This window comes from Salvelinus alpinus, chromosome 10 (assembly GCF_045679555.1).
Source record: "Salvelinus alpinus chromosome 10, SLU_Salpinus.1, whole genome shotgun sequence".
Taxonomy (NCBI): Eukaryota; Metazoa; Chordata; class Actinopteri; order Salmoniformes; family Salmonidae; genus Salvelinus; species Salvelinus alpinus.
Window position 1 is genome coordinate 86,275,536 of NC_092095.1, and position 25,283 is coordinate 86,300,818.

A 25,283-nucleotide genomic window follows, 5' to 3' on the forward strand; every position below is an offset into this window, starting at 1 on the left:
AATTTTTTTTCAGTACTGTTTAATCAGGATGATAGGAACACTGTGGACAGTTTTCAGCAAGTTGCAACATTGAAATACAGAAATAAACACTTTTCCAAAAACAAGCTCTAAATCATGTTGAAAAACAGAAAAAACACATTTCCATAAACATGCTCCAAGTCATTTTGAAATACAGAAATAAACACTTTTCCAAAAACAAGCTCCAAATCATGTTGAAATACAGAAATAAACACTTTTCCATAAACAAGCTCTAAATCATGTTGAAAAACAGAAAAAACACCTTTCCATAAACATGCTCCAAGTCATGTTGAAATACAGAAATAAGCACTTTTCATAAACAAGCTCTAAATCATGTTTGATGCACTCTGTAAGTGATTTTTTTTCAGGACTGTTTAATCAGAATGATAGGAACACTGTGGACAGTTTTCAGCAAGTTGCAACATTGAAATACAGAAATAAACACTTTTCCAAAAACAAGCTCTAAATCATGTTGAAAAACAGAAAAAACACTTTTCCATAAACAAGCTCTAAATCATGTTGAAATACAGAAATAAATACTTTTCCATAAACAAGCTCTAAATCATGTTGAAAAACAGAAAAAACACCTTTCCATAAACAAGCTCCAAGTCATGTTGAAATACAGAAATAAGCACTTTTCATAAACAAGCTCCAAATCATGTTGAAATACAGAAATAAATACTTTTCCATAAACAAGCTCTAAATCATGTTTGATGCACTCTGTAAGTGAATTTTTTTTCAGTACTGTTTAATCAGGATGATAGGAACACTGTGGACAGTTTTCAGCAAGTTGCATCATTGAAATACAGAAATAAACACTTTTCCAAAAACAAGCTCTAAATCATGTTGAAATACAGAAAAAACACTTTTCAAAAACAAGCTCCAAATCATGTTGAAATACAGAAATAAGCACTTTTCAAAAACAAGCTCCAAATCATGTTGAAATACAGAAATAAATACTTTTCCATAAACAAGCTCTAAATCATGTTTGATGCACTCTGTAAGTGAAAATTTTTTCAGTACTGTTTAATCAGGATGATAGGAACAGTGTGGACAGTTTTCAGCAAGTTGCATCATTGAAATACAGAAATAAACACTTTTCCAAAAACAAGCTCTAAATCATGTTGAAAAACAGAAAAAACACTTTTCCATACACAAGCTCTAAATCATGTTGAAATACAGAAATAAGCACTTTTCAAAAACAAGCTCCAAATCATGTTGAAATACAGAAATAAACACTTTTCAAAAACAAGCTCCAAATCATGTTGAAATACAGAAATAAACACTTTTCCATAAACAAGCTCCAAATCATGTTGAAATACAGAAATAAACACTTTTCAAAAACAAGCTCCAAATCATGTTGAAATACAGAAATAAACACTTTTCCATAAACAAGCTCTAAATCATGTTTGATGCACTCTGTAAGTGATTTTTTTTCAGTACTGTTTAATCAGAATGATAGGAACACTGTGGACAGTTTTCAGCAAGTTGCAACATTGAAATACAGAAATAAACACTTTTCCAAAAACAAGCTCTAAATCATGTTGAAAAACAGAAATAAGCACTTTTCCAAAAACAAGCTCTAAATCATGTTGAAATACAGAAATAAACACTTTTCAAAAACAAGCTCCAAATCATGTTGAAATACAGAAATAAACACTTTTCCATAAACAAGCTCTAAATCATGTTTGATGCACTCTGTAAGTGATTTTCTTTCAGTACTGTTTAATCAGAATGATAGGAACACTGTGGACAGTTTTCAGCAAGTTGCAACATTGAAATACAGAAATAAACACTTTTCCAAAAACAAGCTCTAAATCATGTTGAAAAACAGAAAAAACACCTTTCCATAAACATGCTCCAAGTCATGTTGAAATACAGAAATAAGCACTTTTCATAAACAAGCTCCAAATCATGTTGAAATACAGAAATAAACACTTTTCCATAAACAAGCTCTAAATCATGTTGAAAAACAGAAAAAACACCTTTCCATAAACATGCTCCAAGTCATGTTGAAATACAGAAATAAGCACTTTTCATAAACAAGCTCTAAATCATGTTTGATGCACTCTGTAAGTGATTTTTTTTCAGGACTGTTTAATCAGAATGATAGGAACACTGTGGACAGTTTTCAGCAAGTTGCAACATTGAAATACAGAAATAAACACTTTTCCAAAAACAAGCTCTAAATCATGTTGAAAAACAGAAAAAACACTTTTCCATAAACAAGCTCTAAATCATGTTGAAATACAGAAATAAATACTTTTCCATAAACAAGCTCTAAATCATGTTGAAAAACAGAAAAAACACCTTTCCATAAACATGCTCCAAGTCATGTTGAAATACAGAAATAAGCACTTTTCATAAACAAGCTCCAAATCATGTTGAAATACAGAAATAAATACTTTTCCAAAAACAAGCTCTAAATCATGTTGAAATACAGAAATAAATACTTTTCCATAAACAAGCTCTAAATCATGTTGAAAAACAGAAAAAACACTTTTCCATACACAAGCTCTAAATCATGTTGAAATACAGAAATAAGCACTTTTCAAAAACAAGCTCCAAATCATGTTGAAATACAGAAATAAGCACTTTTCAAAAACAAGCTCCAAATCATGTTGAAATACAGAAATAAACACTTTTCAAAAACAAGCTCCAAATCATGTTGAAATACAGAAATAAATACTTTTCCATAAACAAGCTCTAAATCATGTTTGATGCACTCTGTAAGTGAATTTTTTTTCAGTACTGTTTAATCAGGATGATAGGAACACTGTGGACAGTTTTCAGCAAGTTGCATCATTGAAATACAGAAATAAACACTTTTCCAAAAACAAGCTCTAAATCATGTTGAAATACAGAAATAAACACTTTTCAAAAACAAGCTCCAAATCATGTTGAAATACAGAAATAAGCACTTTTCAAAAACAAGCTCCAAATCATGTTGAAATACAGAAATAAACACTTTTCCATAAACAAGCTCTAAATCATGTTTGATGCACTCTGTAAGTGAAAATTTTTTCAGTACTGTTTAATCAGGATGATAGGAACACTGTGGACAGTTTTCAGCAAGTTGCAACATTGAAATACAGAAATAAACACTTTTCCAAAAACAAGCTCTAAATCATGTTGAAAAACAGAAAAAACACTTTTCCATACACAAGCTCTAAATCATGTTGAAATACAGAAATAAGCACTTTTCAAAAACAAGCTCCAAATCATGTTGAAATACAGAAATAAACACTTTTCAAAAACAAGCTCCAAATCATGTTGAAATACAGAAATAAACACTTTTCCATAAACAAGCTCCAAATCATGTTGAAATACAGAAATAAACACTTTTCAAAAACAAGCTCCAAATCATGTTGAAATACAGAAATAAATACTTTTCCATAAACAAGCTCTAAATCATGTTTGATGCACTCTGTAAGTGATTTTTTTTCAGTACTGTTTAATCAGAATGATAGGAACACTGTGGACAGTTTTCAGCAAGTTGCAACATTGAAATACAGAAATAAACACTTTTCCAAAAACAAGCTCTAAATCATGTTGAAAAACAGAAAAAAAACTTTTCCAAAAACAAGCTCCAAATCATGTTGAAATACAGAAATAAACACTTTTCAAAAACAAGCTCCAAATCATGTTGAAATACAGAAATAAATACTTTTCCATAAACAAGCTCTAAATCATGTTTGATGCACTCTGTAAGTGATTTTCTTTCAGTACTGTTTAATCAGAATGATAGGAACACTGTGGACAGTTTTCAGCAAGTTGCAACATTGAAATACAGAAATAAACACTTTTCCAAAAACAAGCTCTAAATCATGTTGAAAAACAGAAAAAACACCTTTCCATAAACATGCTCCAAGTCATGTTGAAATACAGAAATAAGCACTTTTCATAAACAAGCTCCAAATCATGTTGAAATACAGAAATAAATACTTTTCCATAAACAAGCTCTAAATCATGTTTGATGCACTCTGTAAGTGATTTTTTTCCAGTACTGTTTAATCAGAATGATAGGAATACTGTGGACAGTTTTCAGCAAGTTGCAACATTGAAATACAGAAATAAACACTTTTCCAAAAACAAGCTCTAAATCATGTTGAAAAACAGAAAAAACACATTTCCATAAACATGCTCCAAGTCATGTTGAAATACAGAAATAAGCACTTTTCAAAAACAAGCTCCAACTCATGTTGAAATACAGAAATAAACACTTTTCCATAAACAAGCTCTAAATCATGTTTGATGCACTCTGTAAGTGAATTTTTTTTCAGTACTGTTTATTCAGGATGATAGGAACACTGTGGACAGTTTTCAGCAAGTTGCAACATTGAAATACAGAAATAAACACTTTTCCAAAAACAAGCTCTAAATCATGTTGAAAAACAGAAAAAACACATTTCCATAAACATGCTCCAAGTCATGTTGAAATACAGAAATAAACACTTTTCCAAAAACAAGCTCCAAATCATGTTGAAATACAGAAATAAACACTTTTCCATAAACAAGCTCTAAATCATGTTGAAAAACAGAAAAAACACCTTTCCATAAACATGCTCCAAGTCATGTTGAAATACAGAAATAAGCACTTTTCATAAACAAGCTCTAAATCATGTTTGATGCACTCTGTAAGTGATTTTTTTTCAGGACTGTTTAATCAGAATGATAGGAACACTGTGGACAGTTTTCAGCAAGTTGCAACATTGAAATACAGAAATAAACACTTTTCCAAAAACAAGCTCTAAATCATGTTGAAAAACAGAAAAAACACTTTTCCATAAACAAGCTCTAAATCATGTTGAAATACAGAAATAAATACTTTTCCATAAACAAGCTCTAAATCATGTTGAAAAACAGAAAAAACACCTTTCCATAAACATGCTCCAAGTCATGTTGAAATACAGAAATAAGCACTTTTCATAAACAAGCTCCAAATCATGTTGAAATACAGAAATAAATACTTTTCCATAAACAAGCTCTAAATCATGTTTGATGCACTCTGTAAGTGAATTTTTTTTCAGTACTGTTTAATCAGGATGATAGGAACACTGTGGACAGTTTTCAGCAAGTTGCAACATTGAAATACAGAAATAAACACTTTTCCAAAAACAAGCTCTAAATCATGTTGAAAAACAGAAAAAACACTTTTCCATACACAAGCTCTAAATCATGTTGAAATACAGAAATAAGCACTTTTCAAAAACAAGCTCCAAATCATGTTGAAATACAGAAATAAACACTTTTCAAAAACAAGCTCCAAATCATGTTGAAATACAGAAATAAGCACTTTTCAAAAACAAGCTCCAAATCATGTTGAAATACAGAAATAAACACTTTTCAAAAACAAGCTCCAAATCATGTTGAAATACAGAAATAAACACTTTTCCATAAACAAGCTCTAAATCATGTTTGATGCACTCTGTAAGTGATTTTTTTTCAGTACTGTTTAATCAGAATGATAGGAACACTGTGGACAGTTTTCAGCAAGTTGCAACATTGAAATACAGAAATAAACACTTTTCCAAAAACAAGCTCTAAATCATGTTGAAAAACAGAAAAAAAACTTTTCCAAAAACAAGCTCTAAATCATGTTGAAATACAGAAATAAACACTTTTCAAAAACAAGCTCCAAATCATGTTGAAATACAGAAATAAATACTTTTCCATAAACAAGCTCTAAATCATGTTTGATGCACTCTGTAAGTGATTTTCTTTCAGTACTGTTTAATCAGAATGATAGGAACACTGTGGACAGTTTTCAGCAAGTTGCAACATTGAAATACAGAAATAAACACTTTTCCAAAAACAAGCTCTAAATCATGTTGAAAAACAGAAAAAACACCTTTCCATAAACATGCTCCAAGTCATGTTGAAATACAGAAATAAGCACTTTTCATAAACAAGCTCCAAATCATGTTGAAATACAGAAATAAATACTTTTCCATAAACAAGCTCTAAATCATGTTTGATGCACTCTGTAAGTGATTTTTTTCCAGTACTGTTTAATCAGAATGATAGGAATACTGTGGACAGTTTTCAGCAAGTTGCAACATTGAAATACAGAAATAAACACTTTTCCAAAAACAAGCTCTAAATCATGTTGAAAAACAGAAAAAACACATTTCCATAAACATGCTCCAAGTCATGTTGAAATACAGAAATAAACACTTTTCCAAAAACAAGCTCCAAATCATGTTGAAATACAGAAATAAACACTTTTCCATAAACAAGCTCTAAATCATGTTTGATGCACTCTGTAAGTGAATTTTTTTTCAGTACTGTTTAATCAGGATGATAGGAACACTGTGGACAGTTTTCAGCAAGTTGCATCATTGAAATACAGAAATAAACACTTTTCCAAAAACAAGCTCTAAATCATGTTGAAAAACAGAAAAAACACATTTCCATAAACATGCTCCAAGTCATGTTGAAATACAGAAATAAGCACTTTTCATAAACAAGCTCCAAATCATGTTGAAATACAGAAATAAATACTTTTCCATAAACAAGCTCTAAATCATGTTGAAAAACAGAAAAAACACCTTTCCATAAACATGCTCCAAGTCATGTTGAAATACAGAAATAAGCACTTTTCATAAACAAGCTCCAAATCATGTTGAAATACAGAAATAAATACTTTTCCATAAACAAGCTCTAAATCATGTTTGATGCACTCTGTAAGTGATTTTTTTTCAGGACTGTTTAATCAGAATGATAGGAACACTGTGGACAGTTTTCAGCAAGTTGCAACATTGAAATACAGAAATAAACACTTTTCCAAAAACAAGCTCTAAATCATGTTGAAAAACAGAAAAAACTCTTTTCCATAAACAAGCTCTAAATCATGTTGAAATACAGAAATAAATACTTTTCCATAAACAAGCTCTAAATCATGTTGAAAAACAGAAAAAACACCTTTCCATAAACATGCTCCAAGTCATGTTGAAATACAGAAATAAGCACTTTTCATAAACAAGCTCCAAATCATGTTGAAATACAGAAATAAATACTTTTCCATAAACAAGCTCTAAATCATGTTTGATGCACTCTGTAAGTGATTTTTTTTCAGTACTGTTTAATCAGAATGATAGGAACACTGTGGACAGTTTTCAGCAAGTTGCAACATTGAAATACAGAAATAAACACTTTTCCAAAAACAAGCTCTAAATCATGTTGAAAAACAGAAAAAACACTTTTCCATAAACAAGCTCTAAATCATGTTGAAATACAGAAATAAATACTTTTCCATAAACAAGCTCTAAATCATGTTGAAAAACAGAAAAAACACCTTTCCATAAACATGCTCCAAGTCATGTTGAAATACAGAAATAAGCACTTTTCAAAAACAAGCTCCAAATCATGTTGAAATACAGAAATAAATACTTTTCCATAAACAAGCTCTAAATCATGTTTGATGCACTCTGTAAGTGATTTTCTTTCAGTACTGTTTAATCAGAATGATAGGAACACTGTGGACAGTTTTCAGCAAGTTGCAACATTGAAATACAGAAATAAACACTTTTCCAAAAACAAGCTCTAAATCATGTTGAAAAACAGAAAAAACACCTTTCCATAAACATGCTCCAAGTCATGTTGAAATACAGAAATAAGCACTTTTCATAAACAAGCTCCAAATCATGTTGAAATACAGAAATAAATACTTTTCCATAAACAAGCTCTAAATCATGTTTGATGCACTCTGTAAGTGAGTTTTTTTCAGTACTGTTTAATCAGAATGATAGGAACACTGTGGACAGTTTTCAGCAAGTTGCAACATTGAAATACAGAAATAAACACTTTTCCAAAAACAAGCTCCAAATCATGTTGAAAAACAGAAAAAAACTTTTCCATAAACAAGCTCTAAATCATGTTGAAATACAGAAAAAACACTTTTCCAAAAACAAGCTCCAAATCATGTTGAAATACAGAAATAAACATTTTTCCATAAACAAGCTCTAAATCATGTTTGATGCACTCTGTAAGTGAATTTTTTTTCAGTACTGTTTAATCAGGATGATAGGAACACTGTGGACAGTTTTCAGCAAGTTGCAACATTGAAATACAGAAATAAACACTTTTCCAAAAACAAGCTCTAAATCATGTTGAAAAACAGAAAAAACACTTTTCCATACACAAGCTCTAAATCATGTTGAAATACAGAAATAAGCACTTTTCAAAAACAAGCTCCAAATCATGTTGAAATACAGAAATAAACACTTTTCCATAAACAAGCTCTAAATCATGTTTGATGCACTCTGTAAGTGAATTTTTTTTCAGTACTGTTTAATCAGGATGATAGGAACACTGTGGACAGTTTTCAGCAAGTTGCAACATTGAAATACAGAAATAAACACTTTTCCAAAAACAAGCTCTAAATCATGTTGAAAAACAGAAAAAACACATTTCCATAAACATGCTCCAAGTCATGTTGAAATACAGAAATAAGCATTTTTCATAAACAAGCTCCAAATCATGTTGAAATACAGAAATAAATACTTTTCCATAAACAAGCTCTAAATCATGTTGAAAAACAGAAAAAACACTTTTCCATAAACAAGCTCCAAATCATGTTGAAATACAGAAATAAGCACTTTTCAATAACAAGCTCCAAATCATGTTGAAATACAGAAATAAATACTTTTCCATAAACAAGCTCTAAATCATGTTTGATGCACTCTGTAAGTGGGTTTTTTTCAGTACTGTTTAATCAGGATGATAGGAACACTGTGGACAGTTTTCAGCAAGTTGCAACATTGAAATACAGAAATAAACACTTTTCCAAAAACAAGCTCTAAATCATGTTGAAAAACAGAAAAAAAACTTTTCCATAAACAAGCTCTAAATCATGTTTGATGCACTCTGTAAGTGAATTTTTTTTCAGTACTGTTTAATCAGGATGATAGGAACAGTGTGGACAGTTTTCAGCAAGTTGCATCATTGAAATACAGAAATAAACACTTTTCCAAAAACAAGCTCTAAATCATGTTGAAAAACAGAAAAAACACTTTTCCATAAACAAGCTCCAAATCATGTTGAAATACAGAAATAAACACTTTTCAAAAACAAGCTCCAAATCATGTTGAAATACAGAAATAAACACTTTTCCATAAACAAGCTCTAAATCATGTTTGATGCACTCTGTAAGTGATTTTTTTTCCAGTACTGTTTAATCAGGAAGATAGGAACACTGTGGACAGTTTTCAGCAAGTTGCAACATTGAAATACAGAAATAAACACTTTTCCAAAAACAAGCTCTAAATCATGTTGAAAAACAGAAAAAACACTTTTCCATACACAAGCTCTAAATCATGTTGAAATACAGAAATAAGCACTTTTCAAAAACAAGCTCCAAATCATGTTGAAATACAGAAATAAACACTTTTCCATAAACAAGCTCTAAATCATGTTGAAATACAGAAATAAACACTTTTCAAAAACAAGCTCCAAATCATGTTGAAATACAGAAATAAGCACTTTTCAAAAACAAGCTCCAAATCATGTTGAAATACAGAAATAAACACTTTTCAAAAACAAGCTCTAAATCATGTTTGATGCACTCTGTAAGTGATTTTTTTTCAGTACTGTTTAATCAGGATGATAGGAACATTGTGGACAGTTTTCAGCAAGTTGCAACATGAAATACAGAAATAAACACTTTTCCAAAAACAAGCTCTAAATCATGTTGAAAAACAGAAAAAACACCTTTCATAAACATGCTCCAAGTCATGTTGAAATACAGAAATAAGCACTTTTCATAAACAAGCTCCAAATCATGTTGAAAAACAGAAAAAACACTTTTCCATACACAAGCTCTAAATCATGTTGAAATACAGAAATAAGCACTTTTCAAAAACAAGCTCCAAATCATGTTGAAATACAGAAATAAACACTTTTCCAAAAACAAGCTCCAAATCATGTTGAAAAACAGAAAAAAACTTTTCCATAAACAAGCTCTAAATCATGTTGAAATACAGAAAAAAACACTTTTCCAAAAACAAGCTCCAAATCATGTTGAAATACCGAAATAAACATTTTTCCATAAACAAGCTCTAAATCATGTTTGATGCACTCTGTAAGTGAATTTTTTTTCAGTACTGTTTAATCAGGATGATAGGAACACTGTGGACAGTTTTCAGCAAGTTGCAACATTGAAATACAGAAATAAACACTTTTCCAAAAACAAGCTCTAAATCATGTTGAAAAACAGAAAAAACACTTTTCCATAAACAAGCTCCAAATCATGTTGAAATACAGAAATAAGCACTTTTCAATAACAAGCTCCAAATCATGTTGAAATACAGAAATAAATACTTTTCCATAAACAAGCTCTAAATCATGTTTGATGCACTCTGTAAGTGGGTTTTTTTCAGTACTGTTTAATCAGGATGATAGGAACACTGTGGACAGTTTTCAGCAAGTTGCAACATTAAAATACAGAAATAAACACTTTTCCAAAAACAAGCTCTAAATCATGTTGAAAAACAGAAAAAAAACTTTTCCATAAACAAGCTCTAAATCATGTTTGATGCACTCTGTAAGTGAATTCTTTTTCAGTACTGTTTAATCAGGATGATAGGAACAGTGTGGACTGTTTTCAGCAAGTTGCAACATTGAAATACAGAAATAAACACTTTTCCAAAAACAAGCTCTAAATCATGTTGAAAAACAGAAAAAACACTTTTCCATAAACAAGCTCCAAATCATGTTGAAATACAGAAATAAACACTTTTCAAAAACAAGCTCCAAATCATGTTGAAATACAGAAATAAATACGTTTTCCATAAACAAGCTCTAAATCATGTTTGATGCACTCTGTAAGTGATTTTTTTTCCAGTACTGTTTAATCAGGAAGATAGGAACACTGTGGACAGTTTTCAGCAAGTTGCATCATTGAAATACAGAAATAAACACTTTTCCAAAAACAAGCTCTAAATCATGTTGAAAAACAGAAAAAACACCTTTCCATACACAAGCTCTAAATCATGTTGAAATACAGAAATAAGCACTTTTCAAAAACAAGCTCCAAATCATGTTGAAATACAGAAATAAACACTTTTCCATAAACAAGCTCTAAATCATGTTGAAATACAGAAATAAACACTTTTCAAAAACAAGCTCCAAATCATGTTGAAATACAGAAATAAGCACTTTTCAAAAACAAGCTCCAAATCATGTTGAAATACAGAAATAAACACTTTTCAAAAACAAGCTCTAAATCATGTTTGATGCACTCTGTAAGTGATTTTTTTTCAGTACTGTTTAATCAGGATGATAGGAACATTGTGGACAGTTTTCAGCAAGTTGCATCATCGAAATACAGAAATAAACACTTTTCCAAAAACAAGCTCTAAATCATGTTGAAAAACAGAAAAAACACCTTTCCATAAACATGCTCCAAGTCATGTTGAAATACAGAAATAAGCACTTTTCATAAACAAGCTCCAAATCATGTTGAAAAACAGAAAAAACACTTTTCCATACACAAGCTCTAAATCATGTTGAAATACAGAAATAAGCACTTTTCAAAAACAAGCTCCAAATCATGTTTAAATACAGAAATAAACACTTTTCCAAAAACAAGCTCCAAATCATGTTGAAAAACAGAAAAAAACTTTTCCATAAACAAGCTCTAAATCATGTTGAAATACAGAAAAAACACTTTTCCAAAAACAAGCTCCAAATCATGTTGAAATACCGAAATAAACATTTTTCCATAAACAAGCTCTAAATCATGTTTGATGCACTCTGTAAGTGAATTTTTTTTCAGTACTGTTTAATCAGGATGATAGGAACACTGTGGACAGTTTTCAGCAAGTTGCAACATTGAAATACAGAAATAAACACTTTTCCAAAAACAAGCTCTAAATCATGTTGAAAAACAGAAAAAACACTTTTCCATACACAAGCTCTAAATCATGTTGAAATACAGAAATAAGCACTTTTCAAAAACAAGCTCCAAATCATGTTGAAATACAGAAATAAATACTTTTCCATAAACAAGCTCTAAATCATGTTTGATGCACTCTGTAAGTGATTTTTTTTCAGTACTGTTTAATCAGAATGATAGGAACACTGTGGACAGTTTTCAGCAAGTTGCAACATTGAAATACAGAAATAAACACTTTTCCAAAAACAAGCTCCAAATCAAATCATGTTGAAATACAGAAATAAGCACTTTTCAAAAACAAGCTCCAAATCATGTTGAAATACAGAAATAAACACTTTTCCATAAACAAGCTCTAAATCATGTTTGATGCACTCTGTAAGTGAATTTTTTTTCAGTACTGTTTAATCAGGATGATAGGAACAGTGTGGACAGTTTTCAGCAAGTTGCATAATTGAAATACAGAAATAAACACTTTTCCAAAAACAAGCTCTAAATCATGTTGAAAAACAGAAAAAACACTTTTCCATAAACATGCTCCAAGTCATGTTGAAATACAGAAATAAGCATTTTTCATAAACAAGCTCCAAATCATGTTGAAATACAGAAATAAACACTTTTCCATAAACAAGCTCTAAATCATGTTGAAAAACAGAAAAAACACTTTTCCATAAACAAGCTCCAAATCATGTTGAAATACAGAAATAAGCACTTTTCAATAACAAGCTCCAAATCATGTTGAAATACAGAAATAAATACTTTTCCATAAACAAGCTCTAAATCATGTTTGATGCACTCTGTAAGTGAATTTTTTTTCAGTACTGTTTAATCAGGATGATAGGAACACTGTGGACAGTTTTCAGCAAGTTGCAACATTAAAATACAGAAATAAACACTTTTCCAAAAACAAGCTCTAAATCATGTTGAAAAACAGAAAAAAAACTTTTCCATAAACAAGCTCTAAATCATGTTGAAATACAGAAATAAGCACTTTTCAAAAACAAGCTCCAAATCATGTTGAAATACAGAAATAAACACTTTTCCATAAACAAGCTCTAAATCATGTTTGATGCACTCTGTAAGTGAATTTTTTTTCAGTACTGTTTAATCAGGATGATAGAAACACTGTGGACAGTTTTCAGCAAGTTGCAACATTGAAATACAGAAATAAACACTTTTCCAAAAACAAGCTCTAAATCATGTTGAAAAACAGAAAAAACACTTTTCCATACACAAGCTCTAAATCATGTTGAAATACAGAAATAAGCACTTTTCAAAAACAAGCTCCAAATCATGTTGAAATACAGAAATAAACACTTTTCCATAAACAAGCTCTAAATCATGTTTGATGCACTCTGTAAGTGAATTTTTTTTCAGTACTGTTTAATCAGAATGATAGGAACACTGTGGACAGTTTTCAGCAAGTTGCAACATTGAAATACAGAAATAAACACTTTTCCAAAAACAAGCTCCAAATCATGTTGAAAAACAGAAAAAAACTTTTCCATACACAAGCTCTAAATCATGTTGAAATACAGAAATAAGCACTTTTCAAAAACAAGCTCCAAATCATGTTGAAATACAGAAATAAACACTTTTCCATAAACAAGCTCTAAATCATGTTTGATGCACTCTGTAAGTGAATTTATTTTCAGTACTGTTTAATCAGGATGATAGGAACACTGTGGACAGTTTTCAGCAAGTTGCAACATTGAAATACAGAAATAAACACTTTTCCAAAAACAAGCTCTAAATCATGTTGAAAAACAGAAAAAACACTTTTCCATAAACATGCTCCAAATCATGTTGAAATACAGAAATAAGCACTTTTCAAAAACAAGCTCCAAATCATGTTGAAATACAGAAATAAATACTTTTCCATAAACAAGCTCTAAATCATGTTGAAAAACAGAAAAAACACTTTTCCATAAACAAGCTCCAAATCATGTTGAAATACAGAAATAAGCACTTTTCAATAACAAGCTCCAAATCATGTTGAAATACAGAAATAAATACTTTTCCATAAACAAGCTCTAAATCATGTTTGATGCACTCTGTAAGTGAATTCTTTTTCAGTACTGTTTAATCAGGATGATAGGAACAGTGTGGACAGTTTTCAGCAAGTTGCATCATTGAAATACAGAAATAAACACTTTTCCAAAAACAAGCTCTAAATCATGTTGAAAAACAGAAAAAACACCTTTCCATAAACATGCTCCAAGTCATGTTGAAATACAGAAATAAGCACTTTTCATAAACAAGCTCCAAATCATGTTGAAAAACAGAAAAAACACTTTTCCATACACAAGCTCTAAATCATGTTGAAATACAGAAATAAGCACTTTTCAAAAACAAGCTCCAAATCATGTTGAAATACAGAAAAAACACTTTTCCAAAAACAAGCTCCAAATCATGTTGAAAAACAGAAAAAAACTTTGCCATAAACAAGCTCTAAATCATGTTGAAATACAGAAAAAACACTTTTCCAAAAACAAGCTCCAAATCATGTTGAAATACCGAAATAAACATTTTTCCATAAACAAGCTCTAAATCATGTTTGATGCACTCTGTAAGTGAATTTTTTTTCAGTACTGTTTAATCAGGATGATAGGAACACTGTGGACAGTTTTCAGCAAGTTGCAACATTGAAATACAGAAATAAACACTTTTCCAAAAACAAGCTCTAAATCATGTTGAAAAACAGAAAAAACACTTTTCCATACACAAGCTCTAAATCATGTTGAAATACAGAAATAAATAATTTTCCATAAACAAGCTCTAAATCATGTTTGATGCACTCTGTAAGTGATTTTTTTTCAGTACTGTTTAATCAGAATGATAGGAACACTGTGGACAGTTTTCAGCAAGTTGCAACATTGAAATACAGAAATAAACACTTTTCCAAAAACAAGCTCCAAATCATGTTGAAAAACATAAAAAAACTTTTCCATAAACAAGCTCTAAATCATGTTGAAATACAGAAAAAACACTTTTCCAAAAACAAGCTCCAAATCATGTTGAAATACAGAAATAAACATTTTTCCATAAACAAGCTCTAAATCATGTTTGATGCACTCTGTAAGTGAATTTTTTTCCAGTACTGTTTAATCAGGATGATAGGAACACTGTGGACAGTTTTCAGCAAGTTGCAACATTGAAATACAGAAATAAATACTTTTCCATAAACAAGCTCTAAATCATGTTTGATGCACTCTGTAAGTGAATTTTTTTTCAGTACTGTTTAATCAGGATGATAGGAACAGTGTGGACAGTTTTCAGCAAGTTGCAACATTGAAATACAGAAATAAACACTTTTCCAAAAACAAGCTCTAAATCATGTTGAAAAACAGAAAAAACACATTTCCATAAACAAGCTCCAAATCATGTTGAAATACAGAAATAAGCACTTTTCAAAAACAAGCTCCAAATCATGTTGAAATACAGAAATAAACACTTTTCCATAAACAAGCTCCAAATCATGTTGAAATACAGAAATAAACACTTTTCAAAAACAAGCTCCAAATCATGTTGAAATACAGAAATAAACACTTTTCCATAAACAAGCTCTAAATCATGTTTGATGCACTCTGTAAGTGATTTTTTTTCCAGTACTGTTTAATCAGGATGATAGGAACATTGTGGACAGTTTTCAGCAAGTTGCAACATTGAAATACAGAAATAAACACTTTTCCATAAACAAGCTCCAAATCATGTTGAAATACAGAAATAAACACTTTTCAAAAACAAGCTCCAAATCATGTTGAAATACAGAAATAAACACTTTTCCATAAACAAGCTCTAAATCATGTTTGATGCACTCTGTAAGTGAATTTTTTTTCAGTACTGTTTAATCAGGATGATAGGAACACTGTGGACAGTTTTCAGCAAGTTGCAACATTGAAATACAGAAATAAACACTTTTCCAAAAACAAGCTCTAAATCATGTTGAAAAACAGAAAAAACACTTTTCCATAAACAAGCTCTAAATCATGTTGAAATACAGAAATAAACACTTTTCCAAAAACAAGCTCCAAATCATGTTGAAATACAGAAATAAACACTTTTCCATAAACAAGCTCTAAATCATGTTTGATGCACTCTGTAAGTGAATTTTTTTTCAGTACTGTTTAATCAGGATGATAGGAACACTGTGGACAGTTTTCAGGAAGTTGCATCATTGAAATACAGAAATAAACACTTTTCCAAAAACAAGCTCTAAATCATGTTGAAAAACAGAAAAAACACCTTTCCATAAACATGCTCCAAGTCATGTTGAAATACAGAAATAAGCACTTTTCATAAACAAGCTCCAAATCATGTTGAAAAACAGAAAAAACACTTTTCCATACACTAGCTCTAAATCATGTTGAAATACAGAAATAAGCACTTTTCAAAAACAAGCTCCAAATCATGTTGAAATACAGAAATAAACACTTTTCCAAAAACAAGCTCCAAATCATGTTGAAAAACAGAAAAAAACTTTGCCATAAACAAGCTCTAAATCATGTTGAAATACAGAAAAAACAATTTTCCAAAAACAAGCTCCAAATCATGTTGAAATACAGAAATAAACACTTTTCCATAAACAAGCTCTAAATCATGTTTGATGCACTCTGTAAGTGAATTTTTTTTCAGTACTGTTTAATCAGGATGATAGGAACACTGTGGACAGTTTTCAGCAAGTTGCAACATTGAAATACAGAAATAAACACTTTTCCAAAAACAAGCTCTAAATCATGTTGAAAAACAGAAAAAACACTTTTCCATACACAAGCTCTAAATCATGTTGAAATACAGAAATAAGCACTTTTCAAAAACAAGCTCCAAATCATGTTGAAATACAGAAATAAATACTTTTCCATAAACAAGCTCTAAATCATGTTTGATGCACTCTGTAAGTGATTTTTTTTCAGTACTGTTTAATCAGAATGATAGGAACACTGTGGACAGTTTTCAGCAAGTTGCAACATTGAAATACAGAAATAAACACTTTTCCAAAAACAAGCTCTAAATCATGTTGAAAAACAGAAAAAAACTTTTCCAAAAACAAGCTCCAAATCATGTTGAAATACAGAAATAAGCACTTTTCAAAAACAAGCTCCAAATCATGTTGAAATACAGAAATAAACACTTTTCCATAAACAAGCTCTAAATCATGTTTGATGCACTCTGTAAGTGAATTTTTTTCCAGTACTGTTTAATCAGGATGATAGGAACACTGTGGACAGTTTTCAGCAAGTTGCAACATTGAAATACAGAAATAAACACTTTTCCATAAACAAGCTCTAAATCATGTTTGATGCACTCTGTAAGTGAATTTTTTTTCAGTACTGTTTATTCAGGATGATAGGAACACTGTGGACAGTTTTCAGCAAGTTGCATCATTGAAATACAGAAATAAACACTTTTCCAAAAACAAGCTCTAAATCATGTTGAAAAACAGAAAAAACACATTTCCATAAACATGCTCCAAGTCATGTTGAAATACAGAAATAAGCACTTTTCATAAACAAGCTCCAAATCATGTTGAAATACAGAAATAAACACTTTTCCATAAACAAGCTCCAAATCATGTTGAAATACAGAAATAAACACTTTTCAAAAACAAGCTCCAAATCATGTTGAAATACAGAAATAAATACTTTTCCATAAACAAGCTCTAAATCATGTTTGATGCACTCTGTAAGTGATTTTTTTTCAGTACTGTTTAATCAGGATGATAGGAACACTGTGGACAGTTTTCAGCAAGTTGCATCATTGAAATACAGAAATAAACACTTTTCCAAAAACAAGCTCCAAATCATGTTGAAATACAGAAATAAACACTTTTCAAAAACAAGCTCCAAATCATGTTGAAATACAGAAATAAACACTTTTCCATAAACAAGCTCTAAATCATGTTTGATGCACTCTGTAAGTGAATTTTTTTTCAGTACTGTTTAATCAGGATGATAGGAACACTGTGGACAGTTTTCAGCAAGTTGCAACATTGAAATACAGAAATAAACACTTTTCCAAAAACAAGCTCTAAATCATGTTGAAAAACAGAAAAAAACACTTTTCCATAAACAAGCTCTAAATCATGTTGAAATACAGAAATAAGCACTTTTCAAAAACAAGCTCCAAATCATGTTGAAATACAGAAATAAACACTTTTCCATAAACAAGCTCTAAATCATGTTTGATGCACTCTGTAAGTGAATTTTTTTTCAGTACTGTTTAATCAGGATGATAGGAACACTGTGGACAGTTTTCAGGAAGTTGCATCATTGAAATACAGAAATAAACACTTTTCCAAAAACAAGCTCTAAATCATGTTGAAAAACAGAAAAAACACCTTTCCATAAACATGCTCCAAGTCATGTTGAAATACAGAAATAAGCACTTTTCATAAACAAGCTCCAAATCATGTTGAAAAACAGAAAAAACACTTTTCCATACACTAGCTCTAAATCATGTTGAAATACAGAAATAAGCACTTTTCAAAAACAAGCTCCAAATCATGTTGAAATACAGAAATAAACACTTTTCCAAAAACAAGCTCCAAATCATGTTGAAAAACAGAAAAAAACTTTGCCATAAACAAGCTCTAAATCATGTTGAAATACAGAAAAAACAATTTTCCAAAAACAAGCTCCAAATCATGTTGAAATACAGAAATAAACACTTTTCCATAAACAAGCTCTAAATCATGTTTGATGCACTCTGTAAGTGAATTTTTTTTCAGTACTGTTTAATCAGGATGATAGGAACACTGTGGACAGTTTTCAGCAAGTTGCATCATTGAAATACAGAAATAAACACTTTTCCAAAAACAAGCTCTAAATCATGTTGAAAAACAGAAAAAACACTTTTCCATACACAAGCTCTAAATCATGTTGAAATACAGAAATAAGCACTTTTCAAAAACAAGCTCCAAATCATGTTGAAATACAGAAATAAATACTTTTCCATAAACAAGCTCTAAATCATGTTTGATGCACTCTGTAAGTGATTTTTTTTCAGTACTGTTTAATCAGAATGATAGGAACACTGTGGACAGTTTTCAGCAAGTTGCAACATTGAAATACAGAAATAAACACTTTTCCAAAAACAAGCTCCAAATCATGTTGAAAAACAGAAAAAAACTTTTCCATAAACAAGCTCTAAATCATGTTGAAATACAGAAAAAACACTTTTCCAAAAACAAGCTCCAAATCATGTTGAAATACAGAAATAAACATTTTTCCATAAACAAGCTCTAAATCATGTTTGATGCACTCTGTAAGTGAATTTTTTCCCAGTACTGTTTAATCAGGATGATAGGAACACTGTGGACAGTTTTCAGCAAGTTGCAACATTGAAATACAGAAATAAATACTTTTCCATAAACAAGCTCTAAATCATGTTTGATGCACTCTGTAAGTGAATTTTTTTTCAGTACTGTTTAATCAGGATGATAGGAACACTGCGGACAGTTTTCAGCAAGTTGCAACATTGAAATACAGAAATAAACACTTTTCCAAAAACAAGCTCTAAATCATGTTGAAAAACAGAAAAAAACACTTTTCCATAAACAAGCTCCAAATCATGTTGAAATACAGAAATAAACACTTTTCAAAAACAAGCTCCAAATCATGTTGAAATACAGAAATAAACACTTTTCCATAAACAAGCTCTAAATCATGTTTGATGCACTCTGTAAGTGATTTTTTTTTCAGTACTGTTTAATCAGGATGATAGGAACACTGTGGACAGTTTTCAGCAAGTTGCAACATTGAAATACAGAAATAAACACTTTTCCATAAACAAGCTCTAAATCATGTTGAAATACAGAAATAAGCACTTTTACAAAAAACACTTTTCAAAAAGCTCCAAATCATGTTTGATGCACTCTGTAAGTGAATTTTTTTTCAGTACTGTTTAATCAGGATGATAGGAACACTGTGGACAGTTTTCAGCAAGTTGCAACATTGAAATACAGAAATAAACACTTTTCCAAAAACAAGCTCTAAATCATGTTGAAAAACAGAAAAAACACATTTCCATAAACATGCTCCAAGTCATGTTGAAATACAGAAATAAGCACTTTTCATAAACAAGCTCCAAATCATGTTGAAAAACAGAAAAAACACTTTTCCATAAACAAGCTCCAAATCATGTTGAAATACAGAAATATACACTTTTCAAAAACAAGCTCCAAATCATGTTGAAATACAGAAATAAACACATTTCCATAAACAAGCTCTAAATCATGTTTGATGCACTCTGTAAGTGATTTTTTTTCAGTACTGTTTAATCAGGATGATAGGAACACTGTGGACAGTTTTCAGCAAGTTGCAACACTTTTCCAAAAACAAGCTCTAAATCATGTTGAAATACAGAAATAAACACTTTTCAAAAACAAGCTCCAAATCATGTTGAAATACAGAAATAAGCACTTTTCCATAAACAAGCTCTAAATCATGTTTGATGCACTCTGTAAGTGAATTTTTTTTCAGTACTGTTTAATCAGGATGATAGGAACACTGTGGACAGTTTTCAGCAAGTTGCAACATTGAAATACAGAAATAAACACTTTTCCAAAAACAAGCTCTAAATCATGTTGAAAAACAGAAAAAAACACTTTTCCATAAACAAGCTCTAAATCATGTTGAAATACAGAAATAAACACTTTTCCAAAAACAAGCTCCAAATCATGTTGAAATACAGAAATAAACACTTTTCCATAAACAAGCTCTAAATCATGTTTGATGCACTCTGTAAGTGAATTTTTTTTCAGTACTGTTTAATCAGGATGATAGGAACACTGTGGACAGTTTTCAGGAAGTTGCATCATTGAAATACAGAAATAAACACTTTTCCAAAAACAAGCTCTAAATCATGTTGAAAAACAGAAAAAACACCTTTCCATAAACATGCTCCAAGTCATGTTGAAATACAGAAATAAGCACTTTTCATAAACAAGCTCCAAATCATGTTGAAAAACAGAAAAAACACTTTTCCATACACTAGCTCTAAATCATGTTGAAATACAGAAATAAGCACTTTTCAAAAACAAGCTCCAAATCATGTTGAAATACAGAAATAAACACTTTTCCAAAAACAAGCTCCAAATCATGTTGAAAAACAGAAAAAAACTTTGCCATAAACAAGCTCTAAATCATGTTGAAATACAGAAAAAACAATTTTCCAAAAACAAGCTCCAAATCATGTTGAAATACCGAAATAAACATTTTTCCATAAACAAGCTCTAAATCATGTTTGATGCACTCTGTAAGTGAATTTTTTTTCAGTACTGTTTAATCAGGATGATAGGAACACTGTGGACAGTTTTCAGCAAGTTGCATCATTGAAATACAGAAATAAACACTTTTCCAAAAACAAGCTCTAAATCATGTTGAAAAACAGAAAAAACACTTTTCCATAAACAAGCTCTAAATCATGTTGAAATACAGAAATAAGCACTTTTCAAAAACAAGCTCCAAATCATGTTGAAATACAGAAATAAATACTTTTCCATAAACAAGCTCTAAATCATGTTTGATGCACTCTGTAAGTGATTTTTTTTCAGTACTGTTTAATCAGAATGATAGGAACACTGTGGACAGTTTTCAGCAAGTTGCAACATTGAAATACAGAAATAAACACTTTTCCAAAAACAAGCTCCAAATCATGTTGAAAAACAGAAAAAAACTTTTCCATAAACAAGCTCTAAATCATGTTGAAATACAGAAAAAACACTTTTCCAAAAACAAGCTCCAAATCATGTTGAAATACAGAAATAAACATTTTTCCATAAACAAGCTCTAAATCATGTTTGATGCACTCTGTAAGTGAATTTTTTTCCAGTACTGTTTAATCAGGATGATAGGAACACTGTGGACAGTTTTCAGCAAGTTGCAACATTGAAATACAGAAATAAACACTTTTCCATAAACAAGCTCTAAATCATGTTTGATGCACTCTGTAAGTGAATTTTTTTTCAGTACTGTTTAATCAGGATGATAGGAACAGTGTGGACAGTTTTCAGCAAGTTGCATCATTGAAATACAGAAATAAACACTTTTCCAAAAACAAGCTCTAAATCATGTTGAAAAACAGAAAAAACACTTTTCCATAAACAAGCTCCAAATCATGTTGAAATACAGAAATAAACACTTTTCAAAAACAAGCTCCAAATCATGTTGAAATACAGAAATAAACACTTTTCCATAAACAAGCTCTAAATCATGTTTGATGCACTCTGTAAGTGATTTTTTTTCAGTACTGTTTAATCAGGATGATAGGAACAGTGTGGACAGTTTTCAGCAAGTTGCAACATTGAAATACAGAAATAAACACTTTTCCAAAAACAAGCTCTAAATCATGTTGAAAAACTAAACACTTTTCAAAAACAAGCTTCAAATCATGTTGAAATACAGAAATAAGCACTTTTCAAAAACAAGCTCCAAATCATGTTTGATGCACTCTGTAAGTGAATTTTTTTTCAGTACTGTTTAATCAGGATGATAGGAACACTGTGGACAGTTTTCAGCAAGTTGCATCATTGAAATACAGAAATAAACACTTTTCCAAAAACAAGCTCTAAATCATGTTGAAAAACAGAAAAAACACATTTCCATAAACATGCTCCAAGTCATGTTGAAATACAGAAATAAGCACTTTTCATAAACAAGCTCCAAATCATGTTGAAAAACAGAAAAAACACTTTTCCATAAACAAGCTCCAAATCATGTTGAAATACAGAAATATACACTTTTCAAAAACAAGCTCCAAATCATGTTGAAATACAGAAATAAACACATTTCCATAAACAAGCTCTAAATCATGTTTGATGCACTCTGTAAGTGATTTTTTTTCAGTACTGTTTAATCAGGATGATAGGAACACTGTGGACAGTTTTCAGCAAGTTGCAACATTGAAATACAGAAATAAACACTTTTCCAAAAACAAGCTCTAAATCATGTTGAAATACAGAAATAAACACTTTTCAAAAACAAGCTCCAAATCATGTTGAAATACAGAAATAAGCACTTTTCAAAAACAAGCTCCAAATCATGTTGAAATACTGAAATAAACACTTTTCCATAAACAAGCTCTAAATCATGTTTGATGCACTCTGTAAGTGAATTTTTTTTCAGTACTGTTTAATCAGGATGATAGGAACACTGTGGACAGTTTTCAGCAAGTTGCAACATTAAAATACAGAAATAAACACTTTTCCAAAAACAAGCTCTAAATCATGTTGAAAAACAGAAAAAACACTTTTCCATAAACAAGCTCTAAATCATGTTGAAATACAGAAATAAGCACTTTTCAAAAACAAGCTCCAAATCATGTTGAAATACTGAAATAAACACTTTTCCATAAACAAGCTCTAAATCATGTTTGATGCACTCTGTAAGTGAATTCTTTTTCAGTACTGTTTAATCAGGATGATAGGAACAGTGTGGACAGTTTTCAGCAAGTTGCATCATTGAAATACAGAAATAAACACTTTTCCAAAAACAAGATCTAAATCATGTTGAAATACAGAAATAAACACCTTTCCAAAAACAAGCTCCAAGTCATGTTGAAATACAGAAATAAGCACTTTTCATAAACAAGCTCTAAATCATGTTTGATGCACTCTGTAAGTGAATATTTTTTCAGTACTGTTTAATCAGGATGATAGGAACACTGTGGACAGTTTTCAGCAAGTTGCAACATTGAAATACAGAAATAAACACTTTTCCAAAAACAAGCTCTAAATCATGTTGAAATACAGAAATAAACACTTTTCAAAAACAAGCTCCAAATCATGTTGAAATACAGAAATAAACACTTTTCAAAAACAAGCTCCAAATCATGTTGAAATACAGAAATAAATACTTTTCCATAAACAAGCTCTAAATCATGTTTGATGCACTCTGTAAGTGATTTTTTTTCAGTACTGTTTAATCAGGATGATAGGAACACTGTGGACAGTTTTCAGCAAGTTGCATCATTGAAATACAGAAATAAACACTTTTCCATAAACAAGCTCTAAATCATGTTTGATGCACTCTGTAAGTGAATACTTTTTAAGTACTGTTTAATCAGGATGATAGGAACACTGTGGACAGTTTTCAGCAAGTTGCAACATTGAAATACAGAAATAAACACTTTTCCAAAAACAAGCTCTAAATCATGTTGAGAAACAGAAATAAGCACTTTTCAAAAACAAGCTTCAAATCATGTTGAAATACAGAAATAAGCACTTTTCAAAAACAAGCTCCAAATCATGTTGAAATACAGAAATAAACACTTTTCCATAAACAAGCTCTAAATCATGTTTGATGCACTCTGTAAGTGAATTTTTTTTAAGTACTGTTTAATCAGGATGATAGGAACACTGTGGACAGTTTTCAGCAAGTTGCATCATTGAAATACAAAAATAAACACTTTTCCAAAAACAAGCTCTAAATCATGTTGAAAAACAGAAAAAACACCTTTCCATAAACAAGTCATGTTGAAATACAGAAATAAGCACTTTTCATAAACAAGCTCCAAATCATGTTGAAATACAGAAATAAATACTTTTCCAAAAACAAGCTCTAAATCATGTTTGATGCACTCTGTAAGTGAATACTTTTTAAGTACTGTTTAATCAGGATGATAGGAACACTGTGGACAGTTTTCAGCAAGTTGCATCATTGAAATACAAAAATAAACACTTTTCCAAAAACAAGCTCTAAATCATGTTGAAAAACAGAAAAAACACCTTTCCATAAACAAGTCATGTTGAAATACAGAAATAAGCACTTTTCATAAACAAGCTCCAAATCATGTTGAAATACAGAAATAAATACTTTTCCATAAACAAGCTCTAAATCATGTTTGATGCACTCTGTAAGTGAATACTTTTTAAGTACTGTTTAATCAGGATGATAGGAACACTGTGGACAGTTTTCAGCAAGTTGCAACATTGAAATACAGAAATAAACACTTTTCCATAAACAAGCTCTAAATCATGTTTGATGCACTCTGTAAGTGATTTTTTTCCAGTACTGTTTAATCAGGATGATAGGAACAGTGTGGACAGTTTTCAGCAAGTTGCATCATTGAAATACAGAAATAAACACTTTTCCATAAACAAGCTCTAAATCATGTTTGATGCACTCTGTAAGTGAATACTTTTTAAGTACTGTTTAATCAGGATGATAGGAACAGTGTGGACAGTTTTCAGCAAGTTGCATCATTGAAATACAGAAATAAACACTTTTCCAAAAACAAGCTCTAAATCATGTTGAAAAACAGAAAAAACACCTTTCCATAAACAAGTCATGTTGAAATACAGAAATAAGCACTTTTCATAAACAAGCTCCAAATCATGTTGAAATACAGAAATAAATACTTTTCCATAAACAAG